Below are 15,114 nucleotides of genomic sequence, written 5' to 3'. Positions count from 1 at the left end.
TAACATTAGCCATCCTGGCCTCGCAAGGGGAAATTAAAGCTGTTATATTTCTTGAGAACATGTAGCTCTGCTGAATGCTTTAATTATGAAGGCATCCTCCTGGGTAAAATATTCCAGAATGAAAATAATCCCCCAGTCCAATCTCTGTGTGGGGAATACTTGGGAGGATTTTGTTAACAGAAGAAAAACAGATTTTTTATCTTACAGGTTGGAGTTTGGAATGTTAGAACCTTTAATCGAGTACATAGATAAGAGAACTTGAAAAGAGAGATAGATAGGCTGAAGCCAGTTATTGTGACAATTAGTGATGTGCGGTGTCCGGAAAACATGATTTTTGGTCAGATGAATATATGGTTATCAACACAAAATCAAATACAGTTAATGCACTAGTAGATCTAATAATAAGCAAATAAAATAGGAACCCAGGTTAATTATATGGACAAAATAGTGAACAGATCATCATAGCCATAAAAATGCAAAACTGCAACATACCACTCTTGCACTTATGCTTACTATCTCTGCACATGGTAATATTAGAAAAAAGAAGTATGACAAGACGCAAGAAATTATTCACCTAAGCTGATCAAAGATGAAGATATTGTAGAAATGTAGGCAATTAAGGAGATGGTACCCAAAAAAATCTAAGGGCCCAAAGGTAGTTGAGAGTTTCAAAGGGAGCATTAGGCAACAATTGACTGAAATGGGGGAAAGGAATACAGGTGAAGATGGATGGGTACCATTATGAGACGGGAATAATGAAGACATCAGAGAACCAATGATACGAAGAAGATATGGCCAGTAGGAATCAGTGGATAATATATGTAGCCAAAAAGGAAAGTAAAGGAGAACATAGATGTCAGAAAAATTAGATCAACAGCAAATATAAAATTGTCAAAGGTAATGGTTAGAGGAGGTATACAAAACTCTAGGTACATGAATAACTATAGGAGATACAGATGCAATATAGAGGGAAACAAAATAAACCTTTGGAGAAGAGAGAAGCAGCTGTATGAGCATGAAAATCACAGATGACAACCTAGTAATAAACAAAGGAGGAGGAGGAGGGGGGGGGGTGTGTGAATGGTGGAAGGAACATGTAGAATGGCTAGATAAAGGAAGGAAACTTTTAGGCAACATTATGAAAACAGATAAGGAAATGGATGGAGATGAGGTGTGGCTGTGATGATGTGTGAAGACTTTGACAGCCCTTGGACATCTAAATAGAAGCAAGGCACCTGGAATAGACGACATTCCTCCAGATTTATTATGATCTTTGGAAAAACCAGCCAAGACAAACTGTTTCATTTGGTAGGTAGTATATACATTGTCTCTCTCCTAAGAGTCATCAGGTGCATTTTCTTTGTGGTTTTTTTTTTTTTTTTTTTTTTTTTTTTTTTTTTTTTTTTTTTTTACAGATATCTGCAATTTTGTTTTGCATTGTGTAGCTGGATTCAACCCAAACAATTACTGCTTGTTACATCTTTTCTGTGAAGCCCTTGTACCAACAGAAAGTGTCTGTCTGTTTCTCATTACAAATAAAATTATTTTTAAACCAGAATTTTACATTTCCATTCGTTACACCACTTCCAAATTAGTATAGTCCTACATGTGTTTTATTGATATATATTAACAAGGACAGTGCAATTAGAAGAATGGAACAGCAATCCAGCAGCGACTCATTAGTGCTGCGTGCTTGGCGGTAAAGTCAGTGCAGGCCAGGACAGTGTTGTCACTGGTAAAGTACTGGTTATTCTTAATGTTTTAATACATATTGATAAAATGAATGTTGGACTCAACTAATTTGGGACTGTGCTATTGAATTAGGACTGAAAATTCCACTTTAAAAACCAATTTCTTTGTAATGAGGAACAAATCAACACTTTCCATCACTACTGGGTACCACATGAAAGACGTGATGAACAGTAATTGTTTGGGCTGACTCCAGCTGCATAATGCAAAAACAAAATTGCAGATATCTGTTGAAACATTAGAGAAAATGTGCCTGACGGCTCTTAGGAGAGACACCCTGTACAAAGCAGCCTTAATACTCTGACTTGATGAATGTATTAGGCAAATACCAGAGAAAGGTAGACCCTGTCATGTAAAAGCATTAACAAACCATCATGAATTGTTTACCCAAGTATGGAAACAGTGATAGAAAAAGTGGTAGAAAAAGTGGTAGAAACAGATTTGGATGAGGATCAGTTTATTTTCCATTGACTTATAGGAATGCCCAAAGCAAAACTTGTCCCTACGTCATATCATGAAAGACATATTGCAAAATGGCAAATCTACATTTATGTTATTTGTAGGTTTAGAGAGAGTTTTTGACAGTGTTAGCTGCAATGCAGTCTTTGAAATTCTGAATATAATGGGGATGGTCTGCCAGTGTCTCGGAGACTAATGATCTTGATTTTAATATCTGACATATCTAGAGAATTTACTAGCCAGGGCAGCAGTCAAGCCCCCTGTGTATTGAGGTTTGTCAGTACAGCAGAAGTGATGTTGTAGAATGCTGTTGAAAGATGTCACTATGATCTCAAAGATAGAACAAGCCACCAGCCTTAACATGTCAGAAATAGAGCTGCTAGTATCCTAATTACTGGTTGTGTGATATTGTGTACCCAATGGCATCATATCACATACTATCATGACAGGAAACCTGCAAAAATAGTCACCATTCTGTCCATTTGTGATGTTCCAGATGTTCGTCCACTTTCTTTGTGACTACATGACATAACTGCATCATCCTACATGGTGCACCAAATGATATCTCAGTCCCCTAAGGAACTAGTCATGTGGAGCCATTGAGAATCTGCATGATGTTGAATACAGGCTTCATGAACCCATTGATTCAATGTTCTCATGACAGTCATAGTATCCTGAGCAGTGCAGGCAGGTAGTTTCAAGGAATGGTAAACTGCAGTCTTGTTAGGCCAAAGTCCTGCCCTGTCAAATTCTGACACATGCTGGTTGATGTTTCTCTTTCCTACATGAGGCAGAACACAATCTTCTCACAACTAATCACCATTCAAATGTTACTTGTGAGTTGAAAAACCAAGAATCAGCTTAGTACCCAGGATTGCACAATTACATACTTCAAAGTCCATCTCCTTCTTTCACCTCTCTCTGTCCATCTCTTCCTCCTCCCTCTCTCTGTCCATCTCCCACACTCAGTCCATCTTCAGCTCACCCCTCTGTGTTCATCTCCTCATTCCTCCTCTCTACCAATCTCCTCCTCCTATGCTCTGTCCATCCATCTCTTCCTCCACACTCCTCTCTCCATGTTACCACCACCACCACCACTCCAATTCTTACCCGCACAATATTTCTTTCCAGACAGTAAGTTACGTGTGTACTGAGTTTAGTTGAAATCAACCTACAGGTTTAGGAGGAGCTTTTTACCAGCAGCTTCACACACATATGCATGTCACATGTAGTTCACATTTATTTAAGATATTTCTCACATATTTGTACATATATTTCACTTGCATCTCCAGTGAATTTCACCCTGCAACTTCGTTTTCACACGGCTCAATGTTTATGATGCCATATCTCCTGAACTATGTTTCGTACAATGATATAATTTTGCAGGTACATCCAGTGGTGTATGTGGATACTGTCTGTGAAATGTATTGGAAATACAATGAGTATGAAAAAGAAAAAGAGTCATAAAGGTTTGAAATTATGTGTAAAATTTGTTGCAAGTCACTAAGTGCTCTCATTCTCCAATACTGGATGAATATAGTCTTAACTATTTGCATGTTGTGAGCTTTGCTGGTTTTTCTTGCCCATCCCATTCCCTTTGAGAGGTAGGTAGTTCTTATCTCCACGATGTTTCTTTCCAGACAGCAAATGACATGTGTACCCAGTTTCGCTGAAATCGATACAGTGGTTTAGAAGGAGATGTGGAATGTACGTACACTTTTATTTCATGTATGCATTTATGTAGGCAACATGAGTCCTACATACTTTGGGCAGTTATGCTGAAATGGTCCTTTGTACATCCAAGCATTTATTACACATCATGCCAGTTGGATGCGTGTTGCATGCTGTCTTCATGATGTTGCAGTTTTCATGGGTAGAAATGTAGGAACAAGTTTTACTACTTGTGCAGCAAAGTAACTGTAGGCGGCAGAACTAAACAGGATATAAAATGTAGACCATTGACAGAAGGGAAAGATTTTCTGAAAAGAGAAATAGCGTAACTTTGAACGTAATTAAAAGTACCGATAATTAATGTTTTCTGAAAGTATTTGTCTGAAGTGTAACATTACCTATAAGTGAGATGTGGACATTTAACAGTATAGGCAAGAAGAGAATTGAAGCTTTTAAAGTCTAGTGCAACTGAAGAAGTGTCCAAGTCAGGCAGGTAGATCATTTGTCTAACAGAGTTATAAATCAAAGTAGAGAGCTTCAACCTTGCAAGGTTGAAGTAGCCACATTGAAAGCAGAGTCATTGCATTCCCATATATGGTGATACTGCAGGCACCAATGGTGTCACATCTGACAGGTAGAGTGTGCAAGGGAGTAGCAGCAGCCCATCAGCAGTCATTCCACTTAACATTGGACAAGGAGTACTTGGTTGAAAGCTCATGGCACTTTGACCACTTGTTGCTGCTGGGAGCCTGAGAACATTTTATTCAATGTTTCTGGCATGAAACTTCATTCTTGTGTTACCAAATGAACATTATTTCACAGTCTTGTTAATGTGCTACACTTCTCAGTGCAATAAGTGTTGCATCATGTACCTATAAATATATTTAAGGGAAATGTTGATACCATCACTGATTTTTATACTGAAAATTATTGATGATGTATGTGATACACAATCAGGGGTCAGACCATAAAGTGAAGGTTTCAGTAGATGGTGTCTTACAACAACCTTCACGTAGCTTTTGGTGACTGAGTGAGTGATCGGTTCTACATCTACATTCATACTCCGCAAGCCACCCAACGGTGTGTGGCGGAGGGTTAGTGTAAGCTAAACAGGAATGATCCAGACATAAGGCAGCTGCTGGTGTGATGGAAGCAGGAAGTATGTGCAATTCTGCAGGAAATCGCTATCTTTAGCCCTTGCAGATGTCGACAACGCATCTACCCTTTTCAAGATACCGTGCATTCCAGCCAGTAGTAAACTGGCACTCTGTCCTGAATGGGTACTTGTAGTAATAATGACTGAAACAATAAAAATTATTATTGATTTCTTGTAATGCAAAAGTCTGTGTGGTGCTAAGTTCCTATGGGACCAAACTGTTGAGGTCATTGGTCCCTAGGCTTACACACTACTTAATCTAGCTTAAACTAATTTACGCTAAGGACAACACACACACTCATGCCCGAGGGAGGAGTCGAACCTCCGACGGGGAAGCGGAGGGGGGGGGGGGGGGGGGGGGGAGAGGAGCCGCGTGAACCGCGGCAAGGCGCCCTAGACCGCGCGGCTGTAACGCAAAAATAAACAAAAATCGTAAAATTGACACCATCGCTTACCTATTAACTGAAAAGTAATTAGTATTGCGGATATTCTCGGATATACTCACATATATCCTAATTGGTGCAAGCTTTCATCTGCAAAGTCAATATTATTGTACATATCCGCATACACACGGACTTTTACATGTGGAACTGTTGCCCGGCGCAGTCCAATTCGAATCTCTTCAAGATTCCCCCTCATATATGTCGGCCCTTTCTCATTTTAGTGCCCCACTCTATTACCTTCGCCCATCCTCCTCCTCTGTCTTCTTCCCATCCTATTTGCCACTTCATTTTCCCCCTTTCTTTTGACAACCACGTTCCTTTGGCCTGTCATAAAACTGCACCACCATGGAAATGGCGCCCAGGCCCAGAACACGTGCCCTGGCTGCCATACCCAAGGTAGCTGTCCTCACACGGGACTTAAAATCGTTCGAGGACGAGGGGCTGGTCGAGTTTTGTGACGTCACTACGTGTAATTTCATGTTACCCAGCTTTCTGAAGAGTAGAGGACTAAGTAAGACAAGCCATATTATTGTTTTGTGAAGGGGGCGTGGCCAGTGCATCGCAAGATGACATGTTCGACAATGTTAGTGGGTGTATTACGTGTTCCCACTAATGCCGTATGGGGGTATGCCCAGCACTGTCGAACGTGTGGTCCAGGTGCTACGATGTGAGTAGGCATAACCTTGCATGTGCACACTGACCTCCAAATCTTTAAACACGGTACACCCACCTGTCAATGTTATTGTGACACTGTAGGCCTACTTCCTTGATTTCATTTTTAGGTTTCCGTACCCTAGTGGGTAAAAACAGAACCCTTATAGTATCAATTTGTTGTCCGTCCGTCTGTCTGCTCGTCCGTTTGTCTGCCTGTCCAGCTGCTAAGACTCCTTTTTCTCAGGAACGAGTAGAGGTATCAATTTAGAGTTTATGTTATGTACCAAGGTCTATGGTCGCTTGGTGGCGTAAAAGATTTAAGCTTCGTAGCCAATGCAATCAAAAGACACGGCAATTTTTTGATATTCACAAATTCAAAACCTATAGGGTACTTCTCATTGACCTCGAATCATAAAGTTTGGCAAGAAGCAAGGTTTAACAGTACATGAAAACAAACAGGAAATTGTTAATCTGTAATTATATCACATAAAATATTTTTTTGCTATTACGAACTTATATTGCATTCGTAATTCGCCAAAAATCACTGAAACTATGATTATGATCTGGTTTTTAGTAATAGGTAGAGCGGTTCACAACGAAGGTTTGTGTGTATAATTTACAAAGATTTCGTTTGCTGTGAAAACTATGCCTTTGCCATCCAGCGGAGCTGTGCATAAGGCCGCCCATTTATCGTGCCAGGATGGCCAACTTTCCATGCCAGCCTATGTTTCAAAACAAAGTAATACTAGTAATGAATGCAGGATTTCAGATCATTGTTTGGGATGGGGTTCCAATATCCCATAAAATATCCGTCAAAGCGTTCCTTTGAACAATTTGATATTAGCGTAATAATAATGACCCAATGGTCGGCCGTACCGTTATCTTCGCCGGACCCTCCCGTCAAATCTTACCAGAAATCGCAAGAGGGACGAGAGCAGATGAAGTCAACGTATCTATAATTTCCAGTTAGCATTGCCTGTTAATATAACTCCAAAACTAATGAAATAAATGAAAAATTACCATAGCGAATTCGAAATTAAACAAAAAAATTTAAAATTAAAACATTATCAAAAGTCTTGGTTTTCAAATGGTTCTGAGCACTATGGGACTTAACATCTGAGGTCATCAGTCCCCTAGAACTTAGAACTACTTAAACCTAACTAACCTAAGGACATCACACACATCCATGCCCGAGGCAGCATTCGAACCTGTGACCGTAGCGGTCGCGCGGTTCCAGACTGCAAGGCCTAGAACCGCTCGGCCACCACGGCCGGCTTTTGGTATTCCTGGGACTGATATCAATAAGTCAAGAACAGCCAATATTCTCGGGATGGATGAACGACCTATATACATAATTATAACCGCTGGAGCGCAATTCCCATTGGCGCTTGTTCGGTTTTCTTATGGATGACAATGCACGACCGTATGGAACAGCGCAGGCGGGGAAGCTCTTGGAACGAGAGGATATTCGGCGAATGGATTGACGAGATCATCCTCCGACTTAAATCCCATCGAATACCTGTGGAATATGTTGGGGAGACGTATTTCTGGACATCCACGTGCCAGCAATGACCATTCAGCGGTTATCAACCGTGCTGGTGGACGAATGGAACTCCGTACCATAAGAACTCCCTATCAACCTTATGCCAGCATGGCAGCCCGTTACAGAGCATACACTGCCGTCCGCGGCGATGTCACACTCTATTAAGGACCGGGTTCCGCCTTCTGTAATGTCTAGCGGACCGTAATGAATAGCAGTGAATTCAGTGTTGTTATTTTCTTTAAAAAAATTCATTTCTGTTCGTCTCGTTGCGTATTTCTTTCAGTTATCTTCAGTACTATAATGTAGTAGTTCTTTTCGTGCATGGTCCAAGTTTCATCGACCCATGTTACTTGGTAAAGTGACAAAGCGTGCGAAAATTATAAGTTTTGCACACCAATATAACTTACGTCTTATGGATATATGCTATTTCAAAACACCAGTGCTTCGAAACTCTCTCGGAATCTAGCCGTGTTTTGGTACGATGAATTGCAATAAAGTGACGTGAAACGCCGATGGGGAGAGATGGTTTCTGTGTAAGGGTGGCTCACCTGACTACGTGCAGCTGCTCTTCCGTGGAGAACGCAACTGCGTCCGACACGCCTTGCGGATAAACTGTTTTCTCTGACGCAGCTTTCCCGGAATGAGAGTTATGACGCGTCAAAGCAAACTGTCACCATTATATACTGCTGTTTGCATCCGTAACAGCCGAGAACACAGCAGTAATCGGTGCTCTGCAGCATGATCATCTGAGATGAACTATCAGGTTGAGGTTCAAGAAATGCTATTGGAGAAAGGTCAGAGCACTATCGTTGCAAAGAGGATCCTATTGATGTGAGCAGTCAGACTTCGACGTAGATTCTCTGAACGCTTTAATCAGTGATTGTTCACATCAGCCAACCTGAACATTATTGTTCATGTCGAAATATATTCTATTAATCCCCGAATAATAACAAAAGTAGGGAGTGGCTGAGTAATAACAACAAAGCAACAGCCCATATCAAAATATCGGTCCATTCACTGCAGAGGGCTCAGTGTGTCTGGTGGTACAACACTGGCGTCGTGTAGTATGAACTGCTTTCTAAGAGTGTGATCTTAACTGACAGTTGTTGGCAACAGCTCGGACATCTTAATAGCGCTTCAGAAGGGAAAAAAAGAGGAGATAGCATTAAGTGCTGGGGCAAGATGGTAGTGCAGTTAAATGTCGGAAGCTATTATCGAGGAGCTTGGTAGGGAGGTGATTCAGCACCCTCACATTCACTCAGTATTATGGCCTTACATAGCACATCCATGCCGGGTACGAATCTGAGTCCGCCATCTGCTTTTCCCCACTATTTGTTTTATGTGGTCGTTCAACTTAATGTTGCTCTGGATAGTTACTCCTAGATATTTTACAGTATTTACTGTTTCCAGTAATTTGTCATCAATAGTGTAGCAGTACAGTAGTGGATTGCTTTTCGTATGTATACGCAATATGTTAAATTTATTTACGTTGAGGGTCAACTTGGTCCAAATGGCTCTGAGCACTATGGGACTTCACAGCTGAGGTCATCAGTCCCCTAGAACTTAATAGAACTACTTAAGCCTAACTAACCTAAGGACATCACACACATCCATGCCCGAGGCAGGATTCGAACCTGCGACCGTAGCGGTCGCGCGGTTCCAGACTGAAGCGCCTAGAACCGCTCGGCCACACCAGCCGGCGAGGGTCAACTGCCAGAGCTTGCACCATTCATCAATTCTCAGCAGGTCATTCTGCAAATCGTTATAACCTTCTGGCGTTGCTACTTTGTTATAGACAACCGCATCATCTGCGAGCGCCCTTAAAGAGTATCCGACGCTTTATACTAGATCATTTGTATATATTGTAAACGGTAACGGTGCTGTCACAATTCCATGGTGTACTTTGGAAATTACCTTTACATCTGTAGATTTTGTTCCGTTAAGAGCGAGCGTTGAGTTTTATCTACGAGAAGTCTTGAATCCAGTCGAAAATCTGCTCCGACGCTCGATTAGCTCATATTCTTTTTTAACTAAACGGCAGCGCGGGACGGTCTCAAATGCCTTCCTGAAGTCAAGGAACACGGCATCAACCTGAGCGCCGTTGTCTAAGGCGCTGCGGATCTCATGGAGGAACAAAACGAGCTGAGTTTCCGAAGATCTTGATTTTTGTAGAGATTTTCATTCTCCCAAAACATGTTCCATAATTCTACAACAGATTGATGTCAACGATATAGGTTTGTAATTGTATGCATCTGTCCTACGGGCCTTCTTAAAAACGGGAATGACCTGCGCTTTCTTCCAGTCGCTAGGCACCCTCCGTTGCTCAAGTGATTCTACGATGAACTGCTAGAAGGGGAGCAAGTTCTTTCGCATAATCTGTGTAGAATCTTATAGGTATCTCGTCCGGTCCTGACGCCTTTCCACTACTAAGCGATTGTAGTAGCTTTTCTATTCCATGATCGGTTACCTAAGTATCTACCATTTCGACGTTCGTACGATGATTGGGGAGAGGGATTGTGTAACGATCTTCCGCGGTGAAACAATTTCGAAGACAGAATTCAGCATTTCGGCCTTCTTTCTGTCATCTGCCGGTTTGCTGCCAGTATGGTCACTGGGTGAATGAATAGACGATTTTGACCCACTTCCTGATTTTACATACGACCAAAACCTCTTAGGGTTTTTATTGAGGTCGGTTGACAAAGTTTTAGTTTCAAAGTCATTGAACGCCTCTCTCATTGCTCTCCTCCTATGATTTTCGCTTCGTTCAGCTTTTTTTGTTTGTCAGCTAGGTTTTTACTTCTCTTAAATCAGAGATAAAGTTCTCTTTGTTTACGTAGCAGTTTTATAACACAGCTATTAAACCATGGTGTGTCTTTCCCATCCCTTAAGACGTTACTCGGAACATACTTGACTAGAGCGTGTTGCATTATTTCTTTGCATTTTTTTCTATTTGTTTCCCACATCTTCGTCCTTATCACCGAATATTTTATGATGAGTGCTCAGATAATCTGAAATCTGTAGTCTGTCACTTATGCTAAGCAAAAATATCTTCCCGCCTTTCTTAACATTCATTGTAAGATCCACTGTCGTAAAAGGTACCACAGACTTATGATCACTGATGCCTTCCTGTACGTTAACTGATTAGTGAAGTTCAGGTCTGTTTGTTGCCAGGAGGTCTAAGATGTTACCATCACGATTTGGTTCTCTAACTATCTGCTCAAAGTAATTTTCAGTCAGCACACCCAGAAAAATGTCACCTGAATCCCTATGTCTGGCACAAGTTTTGATAGCATGACACTCCCAATCCATACCTGGCAAGTTGACGTCACCCCCTATTACAACGGCCTGATCAGGAAAATTACTAACGATTCTGCAAGTTCTGTCCCAAGGGTTCTACCACTAGAGCTCCTGACCCAGATGGTCTATAAAAGCATTCGACTACCATTTTTTGACCGATCTTTGATACTTAACCTCAACCAGATTAATTCACGATCAGAATCAGTGATAACCTCGCTATACTTTATCGAATTCTTTACTGCAATAAACACGGCGCCGCCATTAGCAACTGACCTATCCTAACTATAAATACACTCCTGGAAATTGAAGTAAGAACACCGTGAATGCATTGTCCCAGGAAGGGGAAACTTTATTGACACATTCCTGGGGTCAGATACATCACATGATCACACTGACAGAACCACAGGCACATAGACACAGGCAACAGAGCATGCACAATGTCGGCACTAGTACAGTGTATATCCACCTTTCGCAGCAATGCAGGCTGCTATTCTCCCATGGAGACGATCGTAGAGATGCTGGATGTAGTCCTGTGGAACGGCTTGCCATGCCATTTCCACCTGGCGCCTCAGTTGGACCAGCGTTCGTGCTGGACGTGCAGACCGCGTGAGACGACGCTTCATCCAGTCCCAAACATGCTCAATGGGGGACAGATCCGGAGATCTTGCTGGCCAGGGTAGTTGACTTACACCTTCTAGAGCACGTTGGGTGGCACGGGATACATGCGGACGTGCATTGTCCTGTTGGAACAGCAAGTTCCCTTGCCGGTCTAGGAATGGTAGAACGATGGGTTCGATGGCGGTTTGGATGTACCGTGCACTATTCAGTGTCCCCTCGACGATCACCAGAGGTGTACGGCCAGTGTAGGAGATCGTTCCCCACACCATGATGCCGGGTGTTGGCCCTGTGTGCTTCGGTCGTATGCAGTCCTGATTGTGGCGCTCACCTGCACGTCGCCAAACACACATACGACCATCATTGGCACCAAGGCAAAAGCGACTCTCATCGCTGAAGACGACACGTCTCCATTCGTCCCTCCATTCACGCCTGTCGCGACACCACTGGAGGCGGGCTGCACCATGTTGGGGCGTGAGCGGAAGACGGCCTAACGGTGTGCGGGACCGTAGCCCAGCTTCATGGAGACGGTTGCGAATGGTCCTCGCCGATACCCCAAGAGCAACAGTGTCCCTAATTTGCTGGGAAGTGGCGGTGCGGTCCCCTACGGCACTGCGTAGGATCCTACGATCTTGGCGTGCATCCGTGCGTCGCTGCGGTCCGGTCCCAGGTCGACGGGCACGTGCACCTTCCGCCGACCACTGGCGACAACATCGATGTACTGTGGAGACCTCACGCCCCACGTGTTGAGCAATTCGGCGGTACGTCCACCCGGCCTCCCGCATGCCCACTATACGCCCTCGCTCAAAGTCCGTCAACTGCGCATACGGTTCACGTGCACGCTGTCGCGGCATGCTACCAGTGTTAAAGACTGCGATGGAGCTCCGTATGCCACGGCAAACTGGCTGACACTGACGGCGGCGGTGCATAAATGCTGCGCAGCTAGCGCCATTCGACGGCCAACACCGCGGTTCCTGGTGTGTCCGCTGTGCCGTGCGTGTGATCATTGCTTGTACAGCCCTCTCGCAGTGTCCGGAGCAAGTATGGTGGGTCTGACACACCGGTGTCAATGTGTTTTTTTTTCCATTTCCAGGAGTGTATTCTAATCCGAACTTGGGATTCCGTTGTCAATAACATCCGGTTTAAACCAACTTTCTGATCCTAATACTATCGGTGCATTATAAGCTGCAGCGAGTGATACTAACTCTGGGACCTTTCTTTGGATGCTCCTGCAGTTTACTAAAATCATATTTATCTTTCCCATCTCTGACCTGCGACGACGAACATTCCCTGAGGACGTTGTGGCTAATTTATCAGGCAAATCGTCTTTGATCGCAAGGGAGTGTTTCTCCAACCTAAAAAAGTCCTATGTGCCTGCCACACACATTCTGCTACCCTATTAGCCGCTTCCTGCGTGTAGTGCACGCCTGACCTAATAAGGGGACCCCTACAATTCTGCACCCGATAGTGGAGGTCGAGAAATCCGCTTCCGATACAGTCACAGAGTCGTTTGAACCTCTGGTGTCGACCTTCCACTCTGCTCCAAACCAGAGCATCACATCAACACTGGGTACGATGCCACAAATAAGCAGCTTAGCCTGCACACTGCGTGTGATGCTAGTTGCCTTCACCAAATCAAATTGTTCAAATGTGAGTGATATCTTATGGGACTTAACTGCTAAGGTCATCAGTCCCTAAGCTTACACACTACTTAACCTAAATTATCCTAAAGACAAACACACACACCCATGCCCGAGGGAGGACTCGAACCTCCGCCGGGACCAGCCGCACAGTACATGATTCACCAAATCAGCCGTCCGCTGAAAGGAGCCGAGGATGCCCTCAGTACTAAAGCGATATATGTGTTTATGTGTATCCAACCGGTTGCGCACAGTGCGCTCGGTAGCTGCCCGGCAGGGCATCCTCCCACATCACGGACGAGCCCCCTTCTCCCCCCCCCCCCCCCCCACCGTAAACATACCGAGTGCACACTGACATTCTTTCCCGCCCTGCATGCTATTTGGATAAAGTTTGCCTAACATTTAGGCTCCCAATGACAAGCGCACCCACCCTCTGCACATGTCCGGAGCCGGCCGGAGTGGCCGAACGGTTCTAGGCACTCAGTCTGGAACCGCGCGACCGCTACGGTCGCAGGTTCGAATCCTGCCTTGGGCATGGATGTGTGTGATATCCTTAGGTTAGTTAGATTTAAGTAGTTCTAAGTTCTAGGGTACTGATGTCCTCAGATGTTGAGTCCCATTTGAACATGTCTGGAGTGGGCAGGAAAATCGGCCACTGGCCCAACAAGAGTGGCATTCTGTGCTGGCTCAGAGTTATCACCAACACTGAGTAGCACCTCGTACCTACTGCTATGGTGTAGGGAGCCAGCTGCGCGACCTACTCCTTCTTTCACCTTCCACCCAGTAACACACGAACTCACCAATGCCTGCCACCCACACTTGAGTGTGGACGGACCGGTCAGATGTTTGCGTATCAGCAGATGCAGCGACACTCGGGTCACTAGGAGATTCCAGCCGCACCAAAGGTGTCGCAGGTCTCGTCACACCCGATGTCGCCACAACTTTGAGCCTATATGATTAAAACCTTTCATATCAACTCCAGTAGCATGTAATTTGCTATGTAATGAGGTACGTACATTCTCGCAGTAAAACTTAATTTTTCAAAAATGAAACACTTCAAGAATTCAAACTGTGATTCAGACAGTATATTTTTGTAGTTACATTTGAAAAATATCTGTTAACAGAGAATCATTACAATCCTGACAGGGTGAGGTAAACGAATGTCTATTAATAGGGAATAAATATCCTGGCAGTTTAAATGAAACGTCCCTACTAATAGGTTGCAACGGCCTTGCCGCAGTGGATACACCGGTTCCCGTGAGATCACCGAAGTTAAGCGCTGTCGGGCGTGGTCGGCACTTGGGTGGGTGACCCTCCAGGCCGCCATGCGCTGTTGCCATTTTTCGGGGTGCACTCAGCCTCGTGATGCCAATTGAACAGCTACTCGACCGAATAGTAGCAGCTTTGGTCAAGAATACCATATTACGACCGGGAGAGCGGTGTGTTGACCCCACGCCCCTCCTATCCGCATCCTCCACCGAGAATGACACGGCGGTCGGATGGTCCCGGTAGGCCACTCGTGGCCTGAAGACGGAGTGCTACTAATACGTTTGGGGAGGGGGGGGGTGTCACTGTATATAAAAGTGAAACATCGTTGCAACGGAAGGTTAATTGAAACACTATCATTTGGATAAATTTTGCACAACGGAATTCTCAAAGAAACATGTCTTTCATATATAAGTATAGCTGATGGCCCTGATTAACCTGTTATCAAAGAGTGACAGAGGTTACTAACTACCGAAATGACAGCAAAGAAGTTCAGTTACTGCACATTTATTTCAGAAAATTCTACACACTTGGGGCAAAACTAAAGAAACGTCTTCGTTCAAAATTAACATGAAGCATTAAATTGTCTCAGTTACACATGAAACACACATCAATGACCCG

At 43.8% G+C, this 15,114-nt stretch overlaps 1 pseudogene; it reads left to right on the top strand.

Annotated features, from left to right (window-relative positions):
* Positions 1-14,448: 14,448 nt before the first annotated feature.
* Positions 14,449-14,566, top strand: LOC126299763 (5S ribosomal RNA; annotated as a pseudogene).
* The last annotated feature ends 548 nt before the right edge of the window (positions 14,567-15,114 follow it).

This window comes from Schistocerca gregaria, chromosome X (assembly GCF_023897955.1).
Source record: "Schistocerca gregaria isolate iqSchGreg1 chromosome X, iqSchGreg1.2, whole genome shotgun sequence".
Lineage (NCBI taxonomy): Eukaryota > Metazoa > Arthropoda > Insecta > Orthoptera > Acrididae > Schistocerca > Schistocerca gregaria.
This window is presented reverse-complemented; position numbering and strand designations above follow the sequence as displayed.